The sequence below is a fragment of the Bubalus bubalis genome, chromosome 8 (assembly GCF_019923935.1).
Source record: "Bubalus bubalis isolate 160015118507 breed Murrah chromosome 8, NDDB_SH_1, whole genome shotgun sequence".
NCBI lineage: Eukaryota > Metazoa > Chordata > Mammalia > Artiodactyla > Bovidae > Bubalus > Bubalus bubalis.
This window is the reverse complement of record NC_059164.1, coordinates 17,721,815-17,749,686: the sequence shown is the minus strand read 5'-3', so window position 1 is coordinate 17,749,686 and position 27,872 is coordinate 17,721,815.

Here is a 27,872-nt window from a genome sequence, read left to right as displayed (position 1 = left end):
TATATTATTAATTTACATACTGTTATTCAGCTAGGATTACTTTATTAATACATACATTATAATTTATTAATATATAAATTAGAATACTTTATATTATAATTTATATATTATATTTTATATAATTTTTATATATTATATAATTTTATATATCATATTATATATTTTGGTCTCCACTCCCCTGATCTTTGTTGACATTTTATTAAAATTACATACAGCAACATTAACTAGGCACTGTATACCACTCAGTGTGTTTTGATGAATGTAAAGAACCATGTATCCTTCAATACCAGACATGATACGTAAGAGTTCCATAAGCCCAACATTTCCTTATTAATTCAATTGTTCAATCCCACATTCTACCTCTAATCACTGGGAACAGTGCATTCATTGTCCTTTTTGATTTTTCAGAATGTAAAATCAAATTATCAGTATGTGAGTTTTCAGGTCTAGCTTCTTTCAATTAGTAAAAGCATTTACAATTTGCATATGTTATTATATTAATCAATAATTTATTCCTTTTCACTACTAATAACACTTTATTTTATATACATATATATATATGTTATGACCAACCTAGATAGCATATTAAAAAGCAGAGACATTACTTTGCAACAAAGGTCCGTCTAGTCAAGGCTATGGTTTTTCCAGTGGTCAAGTGTGGATGTGAGAGTTGGACTGTGAAGAAAGCTGAGCACCGAAGAATTGATGCTTTTGAACTGTGGTGTTGGAGAAGACTCTTTAAGAGTCCTTTGAACTACAAGGAGATCCAACCAGTCCATTCTAAAGGAGATCAGTTCTGGGTGTTCTTTGGAAGGAATGATGCTAAAGCTGAAACTCCAGTACTTTGGCCACCTCATGCAAAGAGTTGACTCATTGGAAAAGACTCTGATGCTGGGAGGGATTGGGGGCAGGAGGAGAAGGGGACAACAGAGGATGAGATGGCTTGCTGGCATCACCAACTAGATGGACATGGGTTTGGGTGGAATCCGGGAGTTGGTGATGGACAAGGAGGCCTGGTGTGCTGCAATTCATGGGGTCTCAAAGAGTTGGACACGACTGAGCGACTGAACTGAACTGATATATATATATAGAGAGAGATATAGATATAGATATATATAGATAGATAGATAGATATAGATATAGATATAGATATAGTGGTGGTTTAGTCACTAAGTTGTGTCCGACTCTTGTGACCCCGTGAACTGCAGCCTGCCAGGCTTTATGGGATTCTCTGTTCATGGGATTCTGTTCATGGGATTCTCCAGACAAGAATACTGGAGTGGGTTGCCATTTCCTTCTCCAGGGGATCTTCCCGACCCAGGAATCAAACTTGGGTCTCCTGCCTTGCAGGCAGATTCTTTACCAACTGAGCTGCGAGAAAGCCCGCAGTTTATCCATTCAACTCTTGAAAAAAATGTGGGCTGTTTCCAATTGTTAGTGGTTATGCCCTAGGGTTTACAATATATATTTATCATTAGTGTCTTTTGAGTAATATTTTCATGATATAATAATAATAATATTTTCTACTTGAGGAATTTACTTTAGCATTTGTCATTAATTGAGAGAGAAATTTCCTAACTCTCCTAAACATATTATTTATAGTTGAGGCCCTGATATTTTTACTAAGGGAGGGAAAGAAAAACAGAATGGGAGAAAGAAAAAAAAGAACTTATTTCAACTTAATTTCTCTGAGATTTAACAAGTATGATCTATTTCACATGAAATATTTTTCTATTTTTTATCAGAATAACAGTTCTAAAAATATGTAGTGTATTTGGTATCATATAGATAATTCATGGTATCTTACATTTTATAGATATATTAGCTCCTCTCACAAAGCATATTTCATGTTTAAATCATGTTGTCAAAATATATGTATAGCATAATGCTATACATCTTATGTATGTGTAAAAATATACATAATATGCATTGATTTGTGAAGATACAAAACTAGTTATTAATATTTTGTTATTTAGTCATTATGTCCTGTCCAACTCTTTGTGACTCTGTGGGCTATAGCCTACTAGGCTCCTTGGTCCATGGGATTTCCCAGGCAAGAATAGTGGAGTGGGTCACCATTTCCTTTATTTTTTTCAAACAAAAAATGAGATTAAGAGTTGAAAGGGAAATTTTACTTATGTATTTCTTATATTCAGTGAATTTTGTTTTACTGTTAATGTACATTTATTGTATGTTTTTGAGTAAAAAAAAAAAATATGTTTTCAAAAGTTAACCATCCTAAAAGCTCCTAAAACCAGTCTTTTCTGTAATATATAAGCAATGTTGCACTAAAACTACATAATCTAAAACCTAAGATTGCCTGTGAAGGACATTTTCCAGGTCTTCAGGCACTGGAAATTGTGGGCTCTATTTCTCTTACTTTTTATTGTAGTTTTTAGGTAATATAATCATTCAGATTTTTTGTTAATCATTTCAGATCATCAGGCTTTAAAAGAATCTCTCCTATGTACTGAATCAGACAAAAAAATGATGAAACCAAAGAATACATTAGCCAGTTATTACCATTGATTAAATAGTTGAAAATGATATGTTTCCTTAAAAATAAGGGAACTGCTATTCAGCATACTGTTCTTTTCCTATTTTGTCTGATTTTGCATTGCCGATCACTAACATTTGCTCATGAATCCTTCTTGTCCATCTGGAACCAGCTTTGAATACTATATCATTGCTGCGCCTCACTCTAATGATTTAGTAGACTTATAAATCATTAGAAACACTGATCTGGCTGATGATGCATCTGAGTAATACATCATTAGAAAAAGGTGCTTACATGATATATTACCCCAAAGATGGCGCTATGTAGAGTGGAATCAAAGAACACACCTAGTTGCGGCATGGAGTACTGGCTTTGGAGATGGCTTTGTTTAAAAAAACCATTTGCTTTCTTTAGGCTGAAAAACCAAAAAGCAGACATTCGCAAGAAATATATCATGTTTTCAGGGGAAAATTGCTATTTTCATCAAGAAATTCATCAGCATGATATTTTGGAACTTTATTGAATATTAATTTTCTACATTTCTTAGTGATAATGTGTAAGACCATGCAATTCAGAGGTAATTTCCGTCATCAATATTCATCATCATTTTGCATAGTCTAAAACAGCAATACTAGAACAATGGGACTCTAGAGACACGTCTACAATCACTATTAACCTAGAGCCATATGACTCCTGCACAAACTGTAGACTGTTTAAAATGGCATAATTTCAAAATAAGTTCTCAGGGATCTATGGATTAAATTTGAGTCCTATATAATTTGAAATCCATAGTTTATCAACCCTCTAATATTTAATTATAATCAAGTATTATACTCCACTATTGATTTTTTATTTGTGAGAAATAGTGTATGATTTTTCTCACACTAATTAATGGGAAATAGCCCTGGACTCTAAAATTGGAGAGACAGTCTTGTTCTATTTTGAACAAAAACAAGCAATCTGACAAGTAAAATAAGCACCCTAATACACTTTAATTATAATGTAAAATGATACAAATATAATCTTAACTAAAAGCCTTACTCTGTGATATGAAAATAAATTTCTCAAGTGTTTTGCAAATTTTTTCCTCTCTGATGATTCTGATATACATTTAGGTTCTTTAATCATTCTTCCAAAGCCTTGGATTTCAGAAAAATATTCACCCTCTGATTCTAAAGAAAGAAAAATTTTATTTCTCCCCCAACAAACCCCACTCTCACTTTGCCCAGTCTAAGACCCATCCAATTTCTGCCCTAAGCTCATGGGCAGAAAGTATATCCTATCCTCCTCCCCCCTCCCCAGGGCAAATCTTGCCCTCTACTCAAAAGGAAATGTCTTTACCTATTGATCTGTCATGGCCAATTACAATAGCCAGAAAGAACAGTTTCCAAGGGTATAAGTATGCAGTGTAAAATCACATCTTGTGTTCATATAGAATCATAGTCCCTTGTCCTTGGCCATAATTTCTTGATCAACCTAACCCACCCTACCTGTGATAGTTCCCCTGCAATCTCCTGTCAGCATTATCTCATTCCTTAAGAATAAGCAAAAATGTTCAGGAATAGGACAGCTCAAATCCAGATTATCAACAATAACAGTGAATATTTGTTTTGTATTATCTGAAGGGTCTTAATTATGTGGAACTAAAGAGCCTCTTGATAAGGGTGAAAGAGCAGAGTAGAAAAGCTGGCTTAAAACTCAACATTAAAAAACTAAGATATGGCATCTGGTCCTATCACTTCATGGCAAATAGAAGGAGAAAAACTGGAAACAGTGACAGATTTTCTTTACTTGGGCTCCAAAGTCACTGCAGACTGTGACCACAGCCATGAAATTAAAAGATGTTTGCTAGTTGGAAGGAAAGCTATGACAAACCAAGACAGCATATTAAAAAGCAGAGACATCACTTTGCTGACAAAGGTCTGTCGTCAAAGCTATAGTTTTTCCATCTGTATATAGTCATATACAGATATTTCAGTTGGACCATAAAGAAAGCTGAGCACCAAAGAATTGATGCTTTCAAACTGTGGTACTGGAAAACACTCTTGAGAGTTCCTTGGACTGCAAGGAAATCAAACCAGTCAATCCAAAAGGAAATCAACCCTGAATATTCAGTGGAAGGACTGAAGCTGAAGCTCCAATACTCCAAAGAGCTAATCCATTGGAAAAGACACTGATGCTAGGAAATATCAAGGGCAGGAGGAGAAGTGGGAATCAGAGAATGGGATGTTTGGATGGCATCATTGACTCGATGGACATGAGTTTGATGAAACTCAGGGAGATAGTGAAGAACAGGGAAGCCTGGAGCGCTGCAGTCCATGGGGTGGAAGAATGGGATAAGACTTAGCTATTAAACAACAACAATTATGTGATAAATGTTCACCTATTTTCATTACTAAGCAAAACTTTTAAAGTATTCATTTACAAATTCTTTGTTTGATTTCTTTCAAACAACTCAAATCCTTTCCAAGGACAATAGAGGGTATTTACTTAAATCGGATTGATTAAATGACCTGATAAAATGATTCTCCCCATATAAAAGAAGCTGTTAGCTTGAAAAGGTAAATTCCAATCTTCTTTTTAGATGGTAGAAAATGCTTATGTCTTTGAAACTGGCAGTTTTTCCTGCCAGGCTCCACAGGATGTCTCATTATACTAACTTCAGGAAAGAAATTTAGATTTTTTTTTCTTAAGTCTAAGAAAGAATGCTTTTTACTCACAAGCACAATAATTTGTCTTTGAAGAATACTAAACAAATAATCCAAAATACAGGAAAGGCTACCCGCAAATATACCCTAATGTATTACTGGCATTAATGAAACAATAGAAGCAATCTAAGTGTCCAAGCTTAGGGGACTAAAAGTGTACCCCACAAAACATCTTTCCTGCTAATGTTTTCCTAGCAGAATGCTTCCTGATTTTCAATATCAAAATTTCATATACTTTATTTCATTATAATGAGTTTCAGTTATTGTTTATGTGGAAAATTCTAAAATCTGTATCTGCAAAACACAATATTTTTAACAAAATGGTGTTTGGGATCAGTGTTGCTATACTTCAGATTCATCAGTATCATTGCTTTTCAGTCCCTCAGTCATGTATGACTCTTGGCGACCCCATGGATTACAGCACACCAGGTTTCCCTGTCCATCACTGTCTCCTGGAATTTGCTCAAACTTATGTCCATTGAGTCAATGATGTCATCCAACCATCTCATTACTCTGACTCCCACTTGTCCTCCTGCCCTTAATGTTTCCCAACATCAGTGTCTTTTCCAATGAATTAGTTCTTTGCATCAGGTGACCAAACTATTGGAGCTTCAGCTTCAGCATCAGTCCTTCCACTGAATATTCAGGGTTGATTTCCTTTAGGGTTAACTGGTTGGATCTCCTTGCAGTCCCAGAGACTCTCAAGAATCTTCTCCAACACCACTGTTCAAAAGCATACATTCTTCAGCACTCATCCTTCTTTATGATCAAACTCTCACTTCTGTATATGTGAATACTGGAAAAACTATAGCTTTGACTAGATGAACCTTTGTCAGCAAAGTGATGTCTCTGCCTTTTAGCATTCTGTCTAGGTTTGTTAACAGCTTTTCTACCAAGGAGCAAGTGTCTTGTGATTTCATGGTTAGTCACTAGCTGCAGTGTCATGGCTACTTATTCTGAAAAGGGTGCTGAATGCAACAAAGGGCAGATGTCTCTAGGATGTGGCAGGTCACAGAGAGGCATTACTAGGCTGCATCTACTGTGCCACCTTAATGAATTTTTCCTTCACAAATGGCCTGATACTTCTTTAGCTCTAGACAAAGAGGCTTATGACTATAATTTACATGTTGATGTTTTCTTCAAAAGTTTTTATTTTTAAGAAACAAAGTGTTACAGCTATTGCCAAGGCCCTACCTCCCTCTCATACTTCCCTGAATGGGCTTCCCTAGTGGCTCAGCAGGTAAAGAATCTGCCTGCAAATGCAGGAGACCTGGGTTCTATCCCTGGGTCAGGAAGATCCTCTGGAGAAGGGAATGGAAACCCACCCCAGTAATCTTGCATGGAGAAGCCCATGGACAAATGGGCAGGTGATAGTCTGTGGGGTCACAAAGGTTGGATACAACTGAGTGTTGGACTAACACTACCTCTCCCTCATACCTTCCTCCTGATTTCTTTTCCAGATGTAATGAATATATGAAGTTAGTATATATCATTCTTATATGTATATATTTTATTCACACATTATCATGTGGTCTTTGTATAACATAAAAGTTCAAAAATATTATGTTATATTTATCTTTTATAAATGGTTATTTTCACTCAATTATTAAGTTTCTGCAATATCTCCCTGTTGTTGATGCATAAGCCTACTTCATTCATTTTAACTAGCATATTATTTTTTTCTACTGGGAGAATACACCATTCCACTATATCAGATCAGATCAGTCGCTCAGTCATGTCCAACTCTTTGTGACCCCATGAATCGCAGCACGCCAGGCCTCCCTGTCCAGCACCAACTCCCGGAGTTCACTCAGACTCATCCATCGAGTCAGTGATGCCATCCAGCCATCTCATCCTCTGTCGTCCCCTTCTCCTCCTGCCCCCAATCCCTCCCAGCATCAGAGTCTTTTCCAATGAGTCAACTCTTTGCATGAGGTGGCCAAAGTACTGGAGTTTCAGCTTTAGCATCATTCCTTCCAAAGAAATCCCAGGGCTGATCTCCTTCAGAATGGACTGGTTGGATCTCCTTGCAGTCCAAGGGACTCTCAAGAGTCTTCTCCACCACCACACTTCAAAAGCATCAATTCTTCGGCACTTAGCTTTCTTCACAGTCCAACTCTCACATCCATACATGACCTCAGGAAAAACCATAGCCTTGACTAGACGAACCTTTGTTGGCAAAGTAATGTCTCTGCTTTTGAATATGCTATCTAGGTTGGACATAACTTTCCTTCCAAGGAGTAAGCGTCTTTTAATTTCATGGCTGCAGTCACCATCTGCAGTGATTTTGGAGCCCAGAAAAATAAAGTCTGACACTGTTTCCACTGTTTCCCCATCTATTTCCCATGAAGTGGTGGGACTGGAGGCCATGATCTTCGTTTTCTGAATGTTGAGCTTTAAGCCAACTTTTTCACTCTCCACTTTCACTTTCATCAAGAGGCTTTTGAGTTCCTCTTCACTTTCTGTCATAAGGGTGGTGTCATCTGCATATCTGAGGTTATTGATATTTCTCCTGGCAATCTTGATTCCAGCTTGTGCTTCTTCCAGCCCAGCATTTCTCATGATGTACTCTGCATAGAATTTAAATAAGCAGGGTGACAATATACAGCCTTGACGAATTCCTTTTCCTATTTGGAACCAGTCTGTTGTTCTATGTCCAGTTCTAACTGTTGCTTCCTGACCTGCATACAAATTTCTCAAGAGGCAGATCAGGTAGTCTGGTATTCCCATCTCTTTCAGAATTTTCCACAGTTTATTGTGATCCACACAGTCAAAGGCTTTGGCATAGTCATATGGAATGATTCTTTTTCCATTTTTTGAATATTTTAAAATATTTAATATCACAATAAACATCTTTGTACACCTTCCTCTTTCTGTGATAGATACTCATATGTAGAGTTGCTGGGTTTTAGAAAATGACACATTAACTTGACTACTTATTGACACATGGCTTTCCAAATGTGGTTGAACTAATAGAATTCTTTTATTAGCAATGTACAAGATCCTATTTCCCCACGGCCTGGACAGCTTATTTCATTATCAGTAGTTTGAACTTATTTTAATCTAATGTGTGTGAAAGGTACCAGAAGAAAAGCAGTCTAGCAAGATAGAAACTTCTAGACAATAATCACTGTTTCAGATTAGTGATTATAAACCCTGTCTCTGCTAGGCTGTAGTGATTCACTCCCATCTTCTTGCTGGTGTGGTGTAAGAGAAAGCCAACTAGGGAGCCAAGGACTTTCATTCCATTTTATTCCTTCTGGCTGATAATGAGCCCTCACCTTGTGGAACCAGTGGAGACCACATAGGCCACCTAAATAACACTTCCAATGAACATTGGGGTACATGTGTCTTTTCCAATTATGGTTTCCTCAGGGTATATGTCCTGTAATGGGATTGTTGGATAATATCTTAATTTTTTATGTACAATAGATAACCAGTGGGAATTTCCTATATGACACAAGGAACTCAAACCCAGTAAGAATAACACCTTCAGTGAACACATGTGTCTTTTCCAATTATGGTTTTCCCCAGAAAATTTCCAGTAACAGAATCGCTGAGTAATATGGTATTTTATTATGTCAAATAGGTAAACAGTGGGAATTTGTTGTATGATGCAGACAGATCAAACCCTGTACTCTGTGACAACCTAGAGGAGTGGGAAGGGGTGGGAGGTGGGAAGGAGGTTCAAGAGGGAAGGGACATATCTACACCTATGACTGATTCATGTTGATGTATGGTAGAAACCAACACAACATTTTATGGCAATCATTCTTCAATTAAAAATAAATTTAAAAACAAAAAGAACAGCACCTTCATGCAGGAGTCAACAGGACACTGTTCTCCTTCACCCCTAGGGTGGTATCAGAAGATTCTTGGTGAAGACTCAGGACTATCACTAGTTCCCATAAGCAATGATATTAGCCCTGTATGGTGTCCATAAAGGCCACTTGGGGAACAGTCGTGAAGAACAACTACTTTCAACCACGAAGGTATTTTAGGAGGTTAATGGGGAATCAGAACTCTACCCTCCCCAGCAGTAATAAGGAGCCTCTCCCTTGCATGTGACTGGAGTCTGAGTGGGAACCTGGACTTCGATCCCCAGCTACAATAACAAGACAGTCCCTCATCCCCTTTCTGCCAGAGAGGTGTCAAAGGAAGGCAGCCAAAACAATGTTAAATAAGATCGAGAGTGTCATAACATATTCTAAAAAAGCTGTTTTGGTGAAAAATCACTTGTGATATAAAGAACCAGGAAGCACTCAAAAAGAATGGAAAAGGGCGATCAATAGATGTCAACACTGGAATGACAGAAATGTTAGCATTATTTGACAATAATTTTAAAACTGCCCTCATTAAAAAAAAAAATACTTCAATGGGCAATTAGGAACATGCTTAAAGCAAAAAAAAAAAAAAAAAAAGTCTGGGCAAAGAAAGAAAGAGATAAAGAACCAAATTAAAAAATTTAGACCTGAGAATACAATAATAAAAATTAAAACTCAATAGATGCCATAGGAGAAGAAGAGGACAGATGAAAAAATCAATGAACTGGAAGACAGAACAATAAAAATTGTTTAACGGAGCAACAGAGAGAAAATGGACTAAAAAAAAAAAAAATTAACAAAATAAATGAGCCTCATGGACCTAAACAACTATAACAAAAGACCAGTCAATGCAACAACCTGAATGAAACTCCAGAAAATTATGGTGAATAAAAACAGAGACAGAAAACAAAAATCCAATCTTTATAGAGTATTATTTATTTTTTTAATTATAGAAATGGAAAACATATAAGTGGTTCCCAGAAGTTAAGAGGTTTCCTAGTTGGCTCAGTGGGTTAAGAATCCTCTGGCAAAGCAAGAGAAGCAGGAGATGTGGATTCGATCCCTGGATTGGGAAGTTTCCCTGGAGGAGAAAATGGCAACCTATTCCAGTATTCTTGCCTGGAGAATCCCATGGACAAAGGAACTTGGTGGGCTACTGTCCTTGGGATAGCAAAGAGCTGGACACACCTGAAGCCACTGAGCATGAACACAGGAACACAGAGGTTAAGATGGGAGAGAAGTAGATGTGATTTTAAAAGGACAAAATTAAGGGATCTTTCTGGTGCTGGGTGTTCTGTATTTAGACTCTGATAATACTGATCCCCTTGTTGGTATAATATACTACAGTTTTCATTTTCTTTGGGGGAGACTGTGTACTCTTTCTGTAAAGGCTGTGATCTGTATTCATGATCTGTATTGCAGAAACCAACACAACCTTGCTCTGTGCTATTTCTTACAATTACATGAAAAGCTGCAATTATTTCAAAATAAAATATTTAATAAAAATTCATTGATCTATCGTATATTTTTTGCATAACAGATAATTGTCTTAAGATGTGACTGCTTGGTGAGATTCTATCTATAATTTTAGACATTTTGAAATATGCTGACGAATTATTTTATAAATGTAGTCAACACATTCTAACCAGCATTAATAATTATTATTTTCCCCACATTTTTTCTCATTAAACTTCACTTTAATAAATCTTAAGGTAGTGGGACAGATTTTTGTGAAGTTAATTTGATTTAAAAGTGTGGATGAAGAGTAGCATGAAATATACATTACCATGTGTAAAATAGATAGCTAGTGGGAAGTTTCTATAAATATAATAGCATAGGGAGTTCATCCCAGTGCTCTGTGATGACCTAGAGGGGTGAGGTTGGGGGTGGGTGGGAGCGAGGTACAAGAGGGAGGGGATATGTGTATGCTGCTGCTGCTGCTGCTTCTAAGTCGATTCAGTCTTGTCCGACTCTGTGCGACCCCATAGATGGCAGCCCACCAGGCTCCCCCGTCCCTGGGATTCTCCAGGCAAGAATACTGGAGTGGGCTGCCATTTCCTTCTCCAATGCATGAAAGTGAAAAGTGAAAGAGAAGTTGCTCAGTCGTGTCCGACTCTTAGCAACCCCATGGACTGCAGCCCACCAGGCTCCTCCGTCTATGGGATTTTCCAGGCAAGAGTACTGGAGTGGGGTGCCATTGCCTTCTCCAGGATATGTGTACACTTATGGCCAATTCATGATCTGTATTGCAGAAACCAACACAACTTTGTAAAGCAATTATCCTCCAATTAAAAATAAACATAAGTATGGATTTTAAAAGCTAATCAACCTGTGGCGGATTCATTTTGATATTTGGCAAAACTAATACAGTTATGTAAAGTTTAAAAATAAAATAAAATTAAAAAAAAATAAATAAAAGCTAATCATTTAAAACTCACATGTACACATAGGAAGGGAGACAAAACAAATGGCCCACACAGAACCCCTTTCTTTCCAGTGTTTTATTTTGCATTTTTATCACTAAGAAACTTAAACAGCCAACTGAAACTAATCTGGAACCAATTTTCCACTAGTTGATGAAAACTGGTGGGAACAGGAAGGTGGGTGTTGTTCATCTCACTTTCATGAACTTTCTGGGCCAACCTGGTGACCTTGCCGGTAGCAGCAACCTTCTTGTCCACTACCTAGATGATAGCCGCAGCAAGCATCTGTCTAATACCACAAACAGTAAAGTGAACCAAAGAATCTCGGAACCATATGAATGATGGAAATATCAACAGATTTCACCAGCTTGGGGTCACTTTCCAGAATAATCTCCTTCAGCTCAGCAAACTTGCCAACAATTGTGACAATCTAGCACAGTTGTGTAACCATCATTAACTTATCCTGAATAGTTCAGGATAATCATCAGAGTAGCAAAGGCAGCTGCTTCCCTTGGTGAGTAATTTTTGCTGTTACCAACCATGCTGCCATGGAGAATATCGTTCATGGACATGTTCTTAACAGTTGTTTTAGTCTGTTCAGGCTGCCATATAACAGAATATCTTAGACTGAGTGATTTATAAAAATAAATTTCTATCTCAATGTTTTAGAAGCTGGGAGAATCCAAAAAGAAAAAAACAGCATTTCATGCCTCATGAGAGTTTGCTTCCTGATTGATAGATGACCATCTTTTTGCTCTATCCTCACATGGTTAAAAGGGGTGAGGGAGTTCTCTGAGGTCTCTTTTTTGTAGGGCACTATTCCCATCTAAGAGGGCTCCACCCTGATCACCTCCCTTTATTCTCATCTATGAGGGCTCAACTCTGATCGCCTCCCAAAGATCTCATCTCCAAATACTATCACACTGTGGATTAGGTTTCAGCTCATCAATTTTGAGGAAACAAAATCAGTCTATGGCAACAGTAGACCTCATATAATAGCCAGAAGGAGCTATGCTCAACCAACCCTAGATGATGCATTTCAACAAATTTTATCATAGTCATGTGTATGCACACATACAATAGATAAAAATGGAGCTTCATTGTTAATTAGATTTTAATTTTAGATTAATGTGATATATTTATTATATTTATAATTTATTTATATGCAACACATATTTTATTTACATTTTCATATATTTTTAAGTAAATTAAATATGTAAGCCCTATTTAATCTGTTTGGAGTTTTATTGTGGTAGTTATCAAGTCATATGAGCTATACTTTTTTAAGGGTTTTTATTTCTTGACAATAATTTTACAACTATTTAGTCCTGTGCTTGTCTTATGACTCCATTCATTTTTTAAACTAGGCATTTTTGATACAGAGAGATTTAAAAGAACTGTGTTCAAAACAATTTATTATTTCCTCTGTGATTTCTTTCATCAGTTTGACAAAAAGAAGATCCTCCCTATGCTACAATATGACAAATATTTGATTATATTTTATTTAAAGGTTTTATAGATTTTTGAAAACTCTGACGTTTTATCCCTCTAAAATTACTTTAGATAGAAGGTGGAGATATCAAATTATACTTTTTTCATAAGAACTATATGCAGGTCAGGAAGCAACAGTTAAAACTGGACATGGAACAACAGACTGGTTCCAAATAGGAAAAGGAGTATGTCAAGGCTGTATATTGTCACCCTGTTTATTTAATTTATAGGCAGAGTACGTCACGAGAAACGCCTGGCTGGAAGAAGCACAAGCTGGAATCAAGATTGCCAGGAGAAATATCAATAACCTCAGATATGCAGATGACACCACCCTTATGGCAGAAAGTGAAGAGGAACTCAAAAGCCTCTTGATGAAAGTGAAAGTGGAGAGTGAAAAAGTTGGCTTAAAGCTCAACATTCAGAAAACGAAGATCATGGCATCTGGTCCCATTACTTCATGGGAAATAGATGGGGAAACAGTGGAAACAGTGGCTGACTTTATTTTGGGGAGCTCCAAAATCACTGCAGATGGTGACTGCAGCCATGAATTTAAAAGATGCTTACTTCTTGGAAGGAAAGTTATGACCAACCTAGATAGCATATTCAAAAGCAGAGACTACTTTGCCAACAAAGGTCTGTCTAGTCAAGGCTATGGTTTTTCCAGTGGTCATGTATGGATGTGAGAGTTGGACTGTGAAGAAAGCTGAGTGCCAAAGAATTGATGCTTTTGAACTGTGGCGTTGGAGAAGACTCTTAAGAGTCCCTTGGACTGCAAGGAGATCCAACCAGTCCATCCTAAAGGAAATCAGTCCTGGGTGTTCATTGAAAGGACTGATGCTGAAGCTGAAATTCCAGTACTTTGGCCACCTCATGCAAAGAGTTGACTCATTGGAAAAGACCTTGATACTGGGAGGGATTGGGGGCAGGAGGAGAAGGGGACGACAGAGGATGAGATGGCTGGATGGCATCACCGACCTCAATGGGCATGAATTTGGGTAAACTCCGGGAGTTGGTGGTGGACAGGGAGGCCTGGTGTGCTGCGATTCATGGGGCCGCAAAGAGTCAGACAGGACTGAGCGACTGAACTGAACTGAGACAAAAAGTTGTTGGCTTCCTGAACAATTTATAAGGTCATATATCCTTTTCTAAATTGTTGAAAACAGTGTGGTCTATTTCAGCATTTTTTACTATATTGTAGTTACCTAAATCTGTAGTATCATAGTTTTGTATCATAATTTCTAAATTCTTATATATGTTATGTTTAGATACCTGATCATATTTGTCTTCCTGTCTTCTCTTTAAAACAAGTTTTGTTTTTCAAATTTACTTTACCATTTTTGTTTGCTCACTTGGTGTTTTAAGAAGGCTTGATGAACATCATAATATTAATTTAAATTTAAATTTTATGTATGAAAAACTTTATATAGCATACATAATCATGAGAATTGTCTACTTAAGAAAAATAATTTCTTAAAACCCCATGAATCCTCATCACACAGGTCAAGAGAAGATATTCCCTGATAAAATTTTGAAGTACTTCTACATATTTAGAATATTCATTTTACTTAGGTTATTCTGGCAATTTATATCTGATGCAGAAAAATGATCCTTTTATTGATTTTTAAGTTTATTTTGGTAAAGTTTATATGGTACTTTAAAAATTATTCATGAACACTTTTTTCTCAGTTTTATTTCAAACTTTTAAAATGTATTTTCTCTTTTTAAAATTAGTTATATTTATTAAAGCTTTGATTAAGTCCTTGAATTTTTCAAGAGAGTTAGTTTATACTTCCACTTATAAAATCTAATTCCCAGGAGTTACTTTAATGCATTTGTTTCATAAGTAATTTTCACATTTAACATTTTATTCATAATCAGTTTATGAATGTTTATATGTAATGGATATGCAATATCAATATGTAAACTTTATAATTATATGTAACTATTTCTCATTTATTAAGTTGGGTACTTAGTAATACTATGGCTAAATACTAAATAGGTTGTGACCGGTACACTTAGGTGCAGGCGGCCGTGACGGGCACACTAAGCACGGCCGAGAGGAGCTACCCCGTGTCCGAGGTCAGGGGCGGCAGCCTGGAGGAGCTACCCCACGTCTGAGGTCAAGGGCGGCAGCCGAGAGGAGCTACTCCACGTCCGAGGTCAGGGGCAGTGGCCGGGAGGACCTACCCCATGCCCCCACGCCTGAGGCCAGGGGTGGCAGCCGGGAGGAGCCACCCCACACCTGAGGCCAGAGGTGGCAGCGGGGAGGACCAACCCCACTTCCAAGGAGCGGTGGCTGCAGGGGCACAGAAAGGCCTAGAGGAGCTATCCCATGTTGAAGGTCAGGAAGTGCGGTGATGAGGAGATACCCCTCATCCAAGGTAAGGAGCAGCAGCTGCACTTTGCTGGAGTAGCCGTGAAGAGATACCGCATGCCCAAGGTAAGAGAAACCCAAGTAAGACAGTAGGTGCTGCAAGAGGGCAACAGAGGGCGGACACACTGAAACCATACTCACAGGAAACTAGTCAATCTAATAACACTAGGACCACAGACTTGTCTAACTCAATGAAACTAAGCCATGCTTGTGGGGCAACCCAAGACTGGCAGGTCATGGTGAAGAGATTTGACAGAATGTGGTCCACTGGAGAAGGGAATGGCAAACCACTTCACTATTCTTGCCTTGAGAACCCCATGAACGTATGAAAAGGCAAAATGATAGGATACTGAAAGAGAAACTCCCCAGGTCAGTAGAGGCCCAATATACTACTGGAGATCACTGGAGAAATAACTCCAGAAGAATGAAGGGATGGAGCCAAAGCAAAAACAATACCCAGCTGTGGATGTGACTGGTGATAGAAGCAAGGTCCGATGCTGTAAAGAGCAATATTGTATAGAAACCTGGGATATCAGGTCCATGAATCAAGGCAAATTGGAAGTGGTCAAACAAGAGATGGCAAGAGTGAATGTTGACATTCTAGGAATCAGCAAACTCAAATGGACTAGAATGGGGGAATTTAACTCAGAGGACCCTTATATCTACTACTACAGACAGGAATCCCTCAGAAGAAATGGAGTAGCCATCATGGTCAACAAAAGAGTCCATAATGCAGTATTTGGATGCAATCTCAAAAATGACAGCATGATCTCTGTTCGTTTCCAAGGCAAACCATTCAATATCACAGTAATCCAAGTCTATGCCTCAACCAGTAACACTGAAGAAGCTGAAGTTGAACGGTTCTATGAAGACCTACAAGATCTTTTAGGTAACACCCCCAAAAGATGTCCTTTTCATTATAGGGGACTGGAATGCAAAAGTAGGAAGTCAAGAAACACCTGGAGTAACAGGCAAATTTGTCCTTGGAATATGGAATGAAGCAGGGCAAAGACTAATAGAGTTTTGCCAAGAAAATGCACTGGTCATAACAAACACCCTCTTCCAACAACACAGAAGAAGACTCTACACATGGAAATCACCAGATAGTCAACACCGAAATCAGATTGATTATGTTCTTTGCAGCCAAAGATGGAGAAGCTCTATACAGTCAACAAAAACAAGACCGGGAGCTGACTGTGGCTCAGATCATGAACTCCTTATTGCCAAATTCAGACTTAAATTGAAGAAAGTAGGGAAAACCACTAGACCATTGAGGTATGATATAAATCAAATCCCTTATGATTATACAGTGGAAGTGAGAAATAGATTTAAGGGCCTCGATTTGATAGAGTGCCTGATGAACTATGGACTGAGGTGCGTGACATTGTACAGGAGACAGGGATCAAGACCATCCCCATGGAAAAGAAATGCAAAAAAGCAAAATGGCTGTCTGGGGAGGCCTTACAAATAGCTGTGAAAAGAAGAGAAATGAAAAGCAAAGGAGAAAGGACAGATATAAGCATCTGAATGCAGAGTTCCAAAGAATAGCAAGAAGACATAAGAAAGCCTTCCTCAGCGATCAATGCAAAGAAATAGAGGAAAACAACAGAATGGGAAAGACTAGAAATCTCTTCAAGAAAATTAGAGATACCAAGGGAACATTTCATGCAAAGATGGGCTCGATAAAGGACAGAAATGGTATGGAACTAACAGAAGCAGAAGATATTAAGAAAAAATGGCAAGAATACACAGAAGAACTGCACAAAAGAGATCTTCATGACCCAGATAATCACGGTGGTGTGATCACTGACCTAGAGCCAGACATCCTGGAACGTGAAGTCAAGTGGACCTTAGAAAGCATCATTACGAAAAAAGCTAGTGGAGGTGATGGAATTCCAGTTGAGCTATTTCAAATCCTGAAAGATGATGCTGTGAAAGTGCTACACTCAATATGCCAGCAAATTTGGAAAACTCAGCAGTGGCCACAGGACTGGAGAAGGTCAGTTTTCATTCCAATCCCAAAGAAAGGCAATGCCAAAGAATGCTCAAACTACTGCACAGTTGCACTCATCTAACATGCTGGTAAAATAACGCTCAAAATTCTCCGAGCCAGGCTTCAGCAATATGTGAACCATGAACATCCTGATGTTCAACCTGGTTTTAGAAAAGGCAAAGGAATCAGAGATCAAATTGCCAACATCCGCTGGATCATGAAAAAGCAAGAGAGTTCCAGAAAAACATCTATTTCTGCTTTATTGACTATGCCAAAGCCTTTGACTGTGTGGATCACAATAAACTGTGGAAAATTCTGCAAGAGATGGGAATACCAGACCACCTGACCTGCCTCTTGAGAAATTTGTATGCAAGTCAGGAAGCAACAGTTAGAACTGGACATGGAACAACAGACTGGTTTCAAATAGGAAAAGGAGTACATCAAGGCTGTATATTGTCACCCTGTTTATTTAACTTATATGCAGAGCACATCATGAGAAACCCTGGACTGGAAGAAGCACAAGTTGGAATCAAGATTGCAGGGAGAAATATCAATAACCTCAGATATGCAAATGACACCACCCTTATGGCAGAAAGTGAAGAGGAACTCAAAAGCCTCTTGATGAAAGTGAACGTGGAGAGTAAAAATGTTGGCTTCAAGCTCAACATTCAGAAAACAAAGATCATGGCATCCAGTCCCATCACTTCGTGGGAAATAGATGGGGAAACAGTAGAAACTGTGTCAGACTTTATTTTTGGGGGCTCCAAAATCACTGCAGATGGTGACTGCAGCCATGAAATTAAAAGACGCTTACTCCTTGGAAGGAAAGTTATGTCCATCCTAGATAGCATATTCAAAAGCAGAGACATTACTTTGTCAATGAAGTTTCATCTAGACAAGACTATGGTTTTTCCTGTGGTCATGTATGGATGTGAGAGTAGGACTGTGAAGAAGGCTGAGCGCCAAAGAATTGATGCTTTTGAACTGTGGTGTTGGAGAAAACTCTTGAGAGTCCCTTGGACTGCAAGGAGATCCAACCAGTCCATTCTGAAGTAGATCAGCCCTGGGATTTCTTTTGAAGGAATGATGCTGAAGCTGAAACTCCAGTACTTTGGCCACCTCATGTGAAGAGTTGACTAATTGGAAAAGACTCTGATGCTGGGAGGGACTGGGGGCAAGAGGAGAAGGGGACGACAGGATGAGATGGCTGGATGGCATCACTGACTGGATGGACGTGAGTCTTAGTAAATTCCGGGAGTTGGTGATGGACAGAGAGGCCTGGCATGCTGTGATTCATGGGGTTGCAGGGAGTCGGACACGACTGAGCGACTGAACTGAACTGATACTATTTATACTAAATATATAAATTAATTCTATTTATATATGTACAAATTAAACAGTTGTTTTTAATTTTAATACTCAATAACCTAATTTATTAAGTTGAATAAAGACCAATTACACTCAAGGGACTAACATTTGAGTGTAATTTGGATAAGTGTTTTAATTTTTGATGCTCTGACTTTGGTACATATCCAAGAATGTTAATGTATTTTTGGAGTACATGACTTTCTCTTTGACATGGCACTTACTTGAGATTTCTTTTAACACAGCCAGTGTTGTTGTTTATTTCTCTTATTAATTTCTAATAATAATACTTTATGGTCTGGGAATGACTACTTTTTAAAAATTGGTAGTGGTTTTCCTATTGGCATAGTATATTATCATATTTAAAAAAATATTCCAAGAATTCTTCAAATATCAAATGCTGTATATATGCATATATAGGCAAATACAATTTAGTTTATGAAGGAATAGCATTGTTACATTTTTGTGCTCTATACATTTTTAGTTGCTAAAATGATAAGCTTGTAGAAAATAAATCATGGAAACTATATATTAAAGGCTACAAACTTTTTGAGAACTTATTCTATGTGAAAAGAACATTTTATGATATCCTGCTCATTATTGTAAGAAATTGGAATCACATGGAAGAGTTATTAGTACTGAGAATTGTTTTCTGCTAAAAGCTGACATTAGTAATGGTACAAACATAGAATATAAGGGAAATGAATTGGTCCTATTAGTTATTATATACATTATATAAGTTATATACATTAAATTAATTTTTAAATAAATTTATTTGTGCAGTTTCAATATACATGAATAAATATAATTTTTTCTCATGGAAATGTGGGATTTTCTTTTGTTTGGAAGAGGTGTCCTATCACTTAGCACTTTTTCCCCAAAGGCAGTTTGACTATATCCCAGAAGGACATTTCCTTTAATTTCCTTTTGGATTATCTAGCTCTCTGGGTTTAAATTTAAAGTTTAAAAGAACCATTTGATTTTAATAACTTTTATGTGTAGTGCTCCATTGAATTTGGACTTTAGCACATAGAACTACTTTTCCATAAGGTGATTTCTAGTAAATCCCTGTGTGTAAAAGCAAGATAAACACACATCACTGAGTTTGTTATTGCAATTAAATTATTGGATTTTTACATTTGAATATGTTTTGAGTATTGAAAGCATGAAGAGCCTGTTTTCTCATGTTGGTCATGGACACTTTTCTGACACTTAACAGCTTGAAATAAGCCTGCCAATATTCTTAAATGTCTGAAAATATGAAAATGCTACATTTTTAATATAGGGAAAACAAGTTCAGTAAACTACATTTTCTTAACAGCATCCATGATAAACGCTTCCATAGAATCCATTTTGTGAAGTCTAAAGTCTCATTTAGTATATTTTAATTTTGATTTTCCCATTAAAATATTAGTTTAGTTTCTCACACATTTCTTTTTATAATGTTTCACTTACTTTGCACAAATCAAAATACTAAATTGGCTCTCACTAGACTTTCTTGCTAATGACCATTCATGTACACTACTAAACATAACCTATATGTACTTATACAAGCACTCTTTTAAAAAATTTTTTCTAGGCATATAATTGCTTTATCATGTTGTATTAGTGTTTGCTGTATAGCAAATTGAATCATATATATATATTCTTTAAAAATATATATATTTTCTTATATATTATAATTATATAATGTATACTATAATATAATAATTATACTATAATACATATTATATATAATTTATAATGTAATATATATTCTTATATAATATATATATATTCTTTAAAAAGTAGTCATTCCCAGACCATATGTATATGTATACATACATATATATACCACATGTATATGTATACATACATGTATACATATGTATAGGTATATATACATACATATACATGTATATATATACATATGTATACACATATTTATGTTTCCACTCTTTTTTAGGTCCCCTACCTATTTAGGTCACCACAAGGCACTGAGTAGAATTCCTTATGCTATACAGTTTTTGTTGTTTAGTCACTAAGTCCAGCTGACTCTTTGCAACCCCATGGAGTGTAACCCTCCATGCTGTTCTGTCCATGGGCTTTCTCAGGCAAGAATACTGAAGTTGGTTACCATTTCCTTCTCCAACCCAGGAATCAAACCTGAGTCTCCTGCTTTTCAGGAAGATTCTTTGCCACTGAGCTACCTGGAAAGCCTGTGCTATACAGTAGGTTCTCAGTTATCAGTTTTGTACATAGGGTATATATGTCAATCCCAATCTCCCAGTTTATCCCCCCTCCTCTTGCACCCTTGGTAACCATGTTTGTTTTCTTTATATGTGACTCTTATTTCTGCTTTGCAATTAAGTTTATCTGTACAGTTTTTCTAGATTCTTCATGTAAGCAATGTATGCTGCTGCTGCTGCTACTAAGTCACTTCAGTCGTGTCCGACTCTCTGCGACCCCATAGATGGCAGCCCACCAGGCTCCCCTGTCCCTGGAATTTTCCAGGCAAGAACACTGGAGTGGGTTGCCATTTCCTTCTCCAATGCATGAAAGTGAAAAGTGAAAGTGAAGTCGCTCAGTCGTGTCCGACTCCTAGCGACCCCATAGACTGCAGCCTACCAGACTCCTCCATCCATGGGATTTTCCAGGCAAGAGTACCGGAATGAGGTGCCATTGCCTTCTCTGAAGCAATGTATAATATTAGTCTTTTCCTTTTTGCCTTACATAACTCTGTATGATAATCTCTAGTCCATCTATGTCACTGCAAGTGGCACAACTTTGTTTCTTTTTAAGACTGAGTAATATTTTGTTGTATATATGTACCACATCTTTATCCATTCCTCTGTTGATGGACATTTAGATTGCTTCCATATCCTGACTATTGTAAATTGTGCTGCAATGAATATCATGGTGCATGCATCCTTTCAGATATATACCCAAAGGGGGATTGCAGGATCATATGGTAGCTCTATTTTTAGTTTACTAAGGATCCCTTATGCTTTTCTCCATAGTGGCCATACTAATTTACATTCCCACCAACAGTGTAGAAGCGTTCCCTTCTCTCCACATTCTCTCCAGCATTTATTGTTTGTAGATTTTTAAAATTAATTTATTTTTTTAATTGAAGGATAATTGCTTTACAGAATTCTGTTGTTTTCTGTCAAACCTCAGCATGAAACAGCCATCAGATCAGATCAGATCAGATCAGTCGCTCAGTCGTGTCCGACTCTTTGCGACCCCATGAATCGCAGCACACCAGGCCTCCCTGTCCATCACCAACTCCCGGAGTTCACTCAGACTCACGTCCATCGAGTCAGTGATGCCATCCAGCCATTTCATCCTCTGTCGTCCCCTTCTCCTCTTGCCCCCAATCCCTCCCAGCATCAGAGTCTTTTCCAATGAGTCAACTCTTCACATGAGGTGGCCAAAGTACTGGAGTTTCAGCTTCAGCATCATTCCTTCCAAATAAATCCCAGGGCTGATCTCCGTCAGAATGGACTGGTTGGATCTCCTTGCAGTCCAAGGGACTCTCAAGAGTCTTCTCCAACACCACAGTTCAAAAGCATCAATTCTTTGGCGCTCAGCCTTCTTCACAGTCCAACTCTCACATCCATACATGACCTCAGGAAAAACCATAGCATTGACTAGATGAAACTTTGTTGGCAAAGTAATGTCTCTGCTTTTCAATATGCTATCTAGGTTGGTCATAACTTTCCTTCCAAGGAGTAAGCATCTTTTAATTTCATGGCTGCAGTCACCATCTGCAGTGATTTTGGAGCCCAGAAAAATAAAGTCTGACACTGTTTCCACTGTTTCCCCATCTATTTCCCATGAAGTGGTGGGACTGGATGCCATGATCTTCGTTTTCTGAATGTTGAGCTTTAAGCCAACTTTTTCACTCTCCACTTTCACTTTCATCAAGAGGCTTTTGAGTTCCTCTTCACTTTCTGCCATAAGGGTGGTGTCATCTGCATATCTGAGGTTATTGATATTTCTTCCAGTAATCTTGATTCCAGCTTGTGTTTCTTCCAGTCCAGGGTTTCTCATGATGTACTCTGCATATAAGTTAAATAAACAGGGTGACAATATGCAGCCTTGACGAACTCCTTTTCCTATTTGGAACCAGTCTGTTGTTCCATGTCCAGTTCTAAGTGTTGCTTCCTGATCTGCATACAAATTTCTCAAGAGGCAGATCAGGTGGTCTGGTATTCCCATCTCTTTCAGAATTTCCCACAGTTTATTGTGATCCACACAGTCAAAGGCTTTGGCATAGTCAATAAAGCAGAAATAGATGTTTTTCTGGAACTCTCTTGCTTTTTCATGATCCAGTGGATGTTGGCAATTTGATCTCTGGTTCCTCTGCCCTTTCTAAAACCAGCTTGAACATAAGGATGTTCATGGTTCACATATTGCTGAAGCCTGGCTTGGAGAATTTTGAGCATTAATTTACTAGCGTGTGAGATGAGTGCAACTGTGTGGTAGTTTGAGCATTCTTTGGCATTGCCTTTCTTTGGGATTGGAATGAAAACTGACCTTTTCCAGTCCTGTGGCCACTGCTGAGTTTTCCAAATTTGCTGGCATATTGAGTGCAGCACTTTCACAGCATCATCTTTCAGGATTTGGAATAGCTCAACTGGAATTCCATCACCTGCACTAGCTTTGTTCGTAGTGATGCTTTATATCCCCTCCCTTTTGAAACTCCCTCTCATCTCCCTCCCCATCCCACCCCTCTTGGTTGATACACAGACCCAGTTTGAGTTTCCTGAGCCATGCAGCAAATTCCTGTTGGCTATCTATTTTACAAATGGTTATGTAAGTTTCCATGTTACTCTCTCCATACATCGCACCCTCTCCTCCCCTCTCCCCATGTCCATAAGTCTATTCTCTATGTCTGTTTCTCCACTGCTGCCCTGCAAATAAATTCTTCAGTACCATTTTTCTAGATTCTGTATATATGTGTTAGTATACAATATTTATCTTTCTCTTTCTGAGTCACTTCACTCTGTATAATAAGCTCTAGTTGCATCCACCTCATTAGAACTGACTCAAATGTGTTCCTTTTAATGGCTGAGTAATATTCCATTGTGTATATGTACCACAACTTCTTTATCCATTCATCTGTCCATGGACATCTAGGTTACTTCCATGTTCTAACTATTGCAAATAGTGCTGCAATGAACAATAGGATACAAGTGTCTCTTTCAATTTTGGTTTCCTCAGGGTATATGCCTAGGAATGGGATTGCTGAATCATATGGTGGTTTTATTACAAGTTTTTTAAGGAATCTCCATACCATCTTCCGTAGTGGCTGTATGAATTTACATTCCCACCAATAGTGCAAGAGTGTTCCCTTTTCTCCACACCCTCTCCAGCATTTATTGTTTGTAGACTTTTTAATGAGGGCTATTCTGTCCAGTGTGAGGTGATATCTCATTGTAGTTTTGATTTGCATTTCTCTTATAATGAGCGATGTTGAGCATCTTTTCATGTGTTTGTTAGCCATCTGTATGTCTTCTTTGGAGAAACGTCTGTTTAGGTCTTTTCCCCACTTTTTGATTGGGTTGTGTTTTTTTTTTTTTTTTTTGTATTGAGTTGTATGAGCTGCTTGTATATTTTGGAAATTAATCCTTTGTCGGTTGTTTCATTTGCTATTTTTTCCCATTCTGAGGGTTGTCTTTTCACCTTGCTTATAGTTTCCTTTGTTGTGCAAAATCTTTCAAGTTTAATCAGGTCCCACTTGTTTACTTTTGTTTTTATTTCTATTACTCTAGGAGGTTGGTCATAGAGGATCTTTTTTTAATTTATGTCATTGAGTGTTCTGCCTATGTTTTCCTCTAAGAGTTTTAAAGTTTCTGGTCTTACATTTAGGCCTTTAATCCATTTTGGGTTTATCTTTGTGTATGGTATTAGGAAGTGTTCTAATTTCATTTTTTAACATGTAGCTGTCCTGTTTCTACAGCACCACTTATTGAAGAGAGTTTCCTTTTCCACTGTATATTCCTGCTTCTTTTGTTATAGATTAGGTGGTCATGGATGCTTGGGTTTATCTCTAGAGTTTCTATCCCATTCCATTGATCTATATTTCTGTTTTGTCATAAAACAGTGTCATACTGTTTTTATGACTGTAGCTTTGCAGTATTGTCTGAAGTCAAAGAGCCTGATTCCTCCAGTTCCATTCTTCTTTCTCAAGATTTCTTTGGCTATTCAGGGTCTTTTGTGCCTCTGTATAAATTTAAAAATTCTATCAAACATTGAGAGAAGAGTTAAAACCTATCCTTCTGAAACAGTTCCAAAAAATTGAAGAGGAAGGAACACTCCTAAACTTATTCTATGGGGCTACCATCACCCTGATACCAATACTAGGCAAAGATACCACAAAAAAAGAAAATTACAAGCCAATACCATTGATGAACATAAACCCCAAAATTCCCAGCAAAATACTAGCAAACTGAATTTAATAATTTGTTAAAAGAAACATATACCAAGATCAAGTGGAATTTATCCAAGGGTTCATAAGATTCTTCAACATATGCAAATCAAACAATGGGATACACTATATAAATAAATTGAAGAATAAATCCACATGATAATCTCAATAGATGCAGAGAATGCTTTTGACAAAATTCATGATAAAAACTCTCCAGAAAGTGGACTTAGAGGAAACTTCCTCAACATAATAAAGGCCATATGTGACAAACCTACAGATTTGTCAATGGTGAAAAGCTGAAAGCGTTTCCTCTAAATTTGCAAACACAACAAGTCTATCAGCTCTCACCAATTTTATTCAAAATAGTTTCGAAAATTCTAGTCACAAGTATCAGAGAAAAGAAAGAAATAAAAGAATTCCAATTTAGAAATGAAGAAATAAAACTTTCACTATCTGCTGATGATATGATACTATGCATTGAAAATCCTAAAGATGTTTCCAGAAAACTATTAGAGCTTATCAATGAATTTGGTAAAGTTACAGGATGGAAAATTACCACATCAAAGCCTCTTGCATTCTATACACTAACAACAAAAAATCAGAAAGAGAAATCAAGAAAACAATCTCATTTACCATCACATCGAAAACAACAAAATACATAGGAATAAACCTAACTAAGGAGACAAAAGACCTGTTACTTAAAAAACTATAAGATATTGATGAAATAAATCAAAGATGACACAAACAGGTAGAAAATATACCACGTTCCTGGATAGGAAGAATCAATATTATGAAAATGATTATACTACCCAAGCAATCTACAGATTCAGTGCTATCCCTGTCAAATAATCAATGGCATTTCCTCACAGAATTAGAACAAAAAAAATATTTAAAATTTGTATGGAAACACAAAAGACCCTGAATAGCAAAAGCAATCTTGAGAATGATACAAGTACTCTTGATGAATGTAAGTATTAGCATAAGGGGTGTATTTAATTCATCTCTTCATATATACAGTGATTCATTTACTGAGTAAGTTATCCAATTATCCAAAATTCACTAATGCAGATATTCAAAAATAGATATTCATTTCGTCAAACACTATCATGTTGACCTTGAAGAAAACATTAAGCCCAATTTCTCACTTAGAATAACTATGAATAGACAGTTCATTTCAGTCACTCACTTGTATCCAACTCTTTGTGACCCAATGGACTGCAACACACCAAGCTTCCCAGTCCATCACCAACTCCTGGGGCTTACTCAAACTCATGTCCATCAAATCAGTGATGCCATTCAACCAGCTCATCTTTTGTAATTCCCTTCTCCTCCCACCTTCAATCTTTCCCAGCATCAAGGTCTTTTCCAATGAATCAGTTCTTTGCTTCAGGTGGCCAAAGTATTGGAATTTAAGCTTCATCATCGGTCCTTCCAATGAATATTCAGGACTGATTTCCTTTATGATTGACTAGTTGAATCTCCCTGCAGTCCAAGGGACTCAAGAGTCGTCTCCAACACCACAAACAAAAGCATCAGTTCTTCAGCACTCAGCTTTCTTAATAGTTCAACTCTCACATCCATAAATGACTACTGGAAAAAAACATAGCTTTGACTAGACAGACCTTTGTTGCCAAAGTAATGTCTCTGCTTTTTAATATGCTGTCTAGGTTTGTTATAGCTTTTCTTCCAAGAAGCAAGAGGCTTTTAATTTCATGGCTACAGTCACCATCTGCAGTGATTTTGGAGCCAAATAAATAGTCTCTCACTCTTTCATTGTTTCCCAATCTATTTGCCATGAAGTGATGAGACCAGATGCCCGGATCTTAGTTTTCTAAATACTGAGTTTTAAGCCAACTTTTTCACTCTCCTCTTTCACCTTCATCAAGAAGCTCTTTAGTTCTTCTCTTTCTGCTATAAGGGTGGTGTCATCTGTATGTCTGAGGTTATTGATATTTCTCCTGGCAATCTTAAATCATTTGTGCTTCAGCCAGTCCAGCATTTCTCATGATGTAGTCTGCATACAAGTTAAATAAGCAGGGTGACAATATACAGCCTTGACTTACTTCTTTCCCAATTTGGAGCCAGTCTGCTGTTCCATGTCCAGTTCTAACTGTTGCTTCTAACCTGCATACAGATTTTTCAGGAGGAAGGTCAGGTGGTCTCGTATTCCCATCTCTTAAAGAATTTTCCATAGTTTGTTGTGATCCACACAGTCAAAGGCTTTGGAATACTCAATAAAGCAGAAATAGATGTTTTCCTGGAACTTCTTGCTTTTTGATGATCCAAAGTATGTTGACAATTTGCTCTCTAGTTCCTCTGCCTTTTCTAAATCCAGTTTGAACATCTGGAAGTTCACAGTTCACGTACTGTTGAAGCCTGGCTTGGAGAATTTTGAGCATTACTTTGCTAACGTGTGAGATGAGTGCAATTGTGCAGTAGTTTGAGCATTCTTTGACATCGCCTTTCTTTGGAATTCAAGTGAAACCTGACTTTTTCCAGTCCTGTGGCCACTGCTGAGTTTTTCAAATTTCCTGGCATATTGAGTGTAGCACTTTCACAGCATCATCTTTTAGGATTTGAAATAGCTCAACTGGAATTCCATCATCTCCACTAGCTTTGTTCGTAGTAATGCTTCCTTCCTAAGGCCCACTTGACTTCACATTTCGGATGTCTGGATCTAGGTGAGTGATCACACTATCATGGTTATCTGGTCATGAAGATCTTTTTGTACAGTTCTTCTGTGTATTCTTGACACCTCTTCTTACTACCTTTTGCTTCTGTT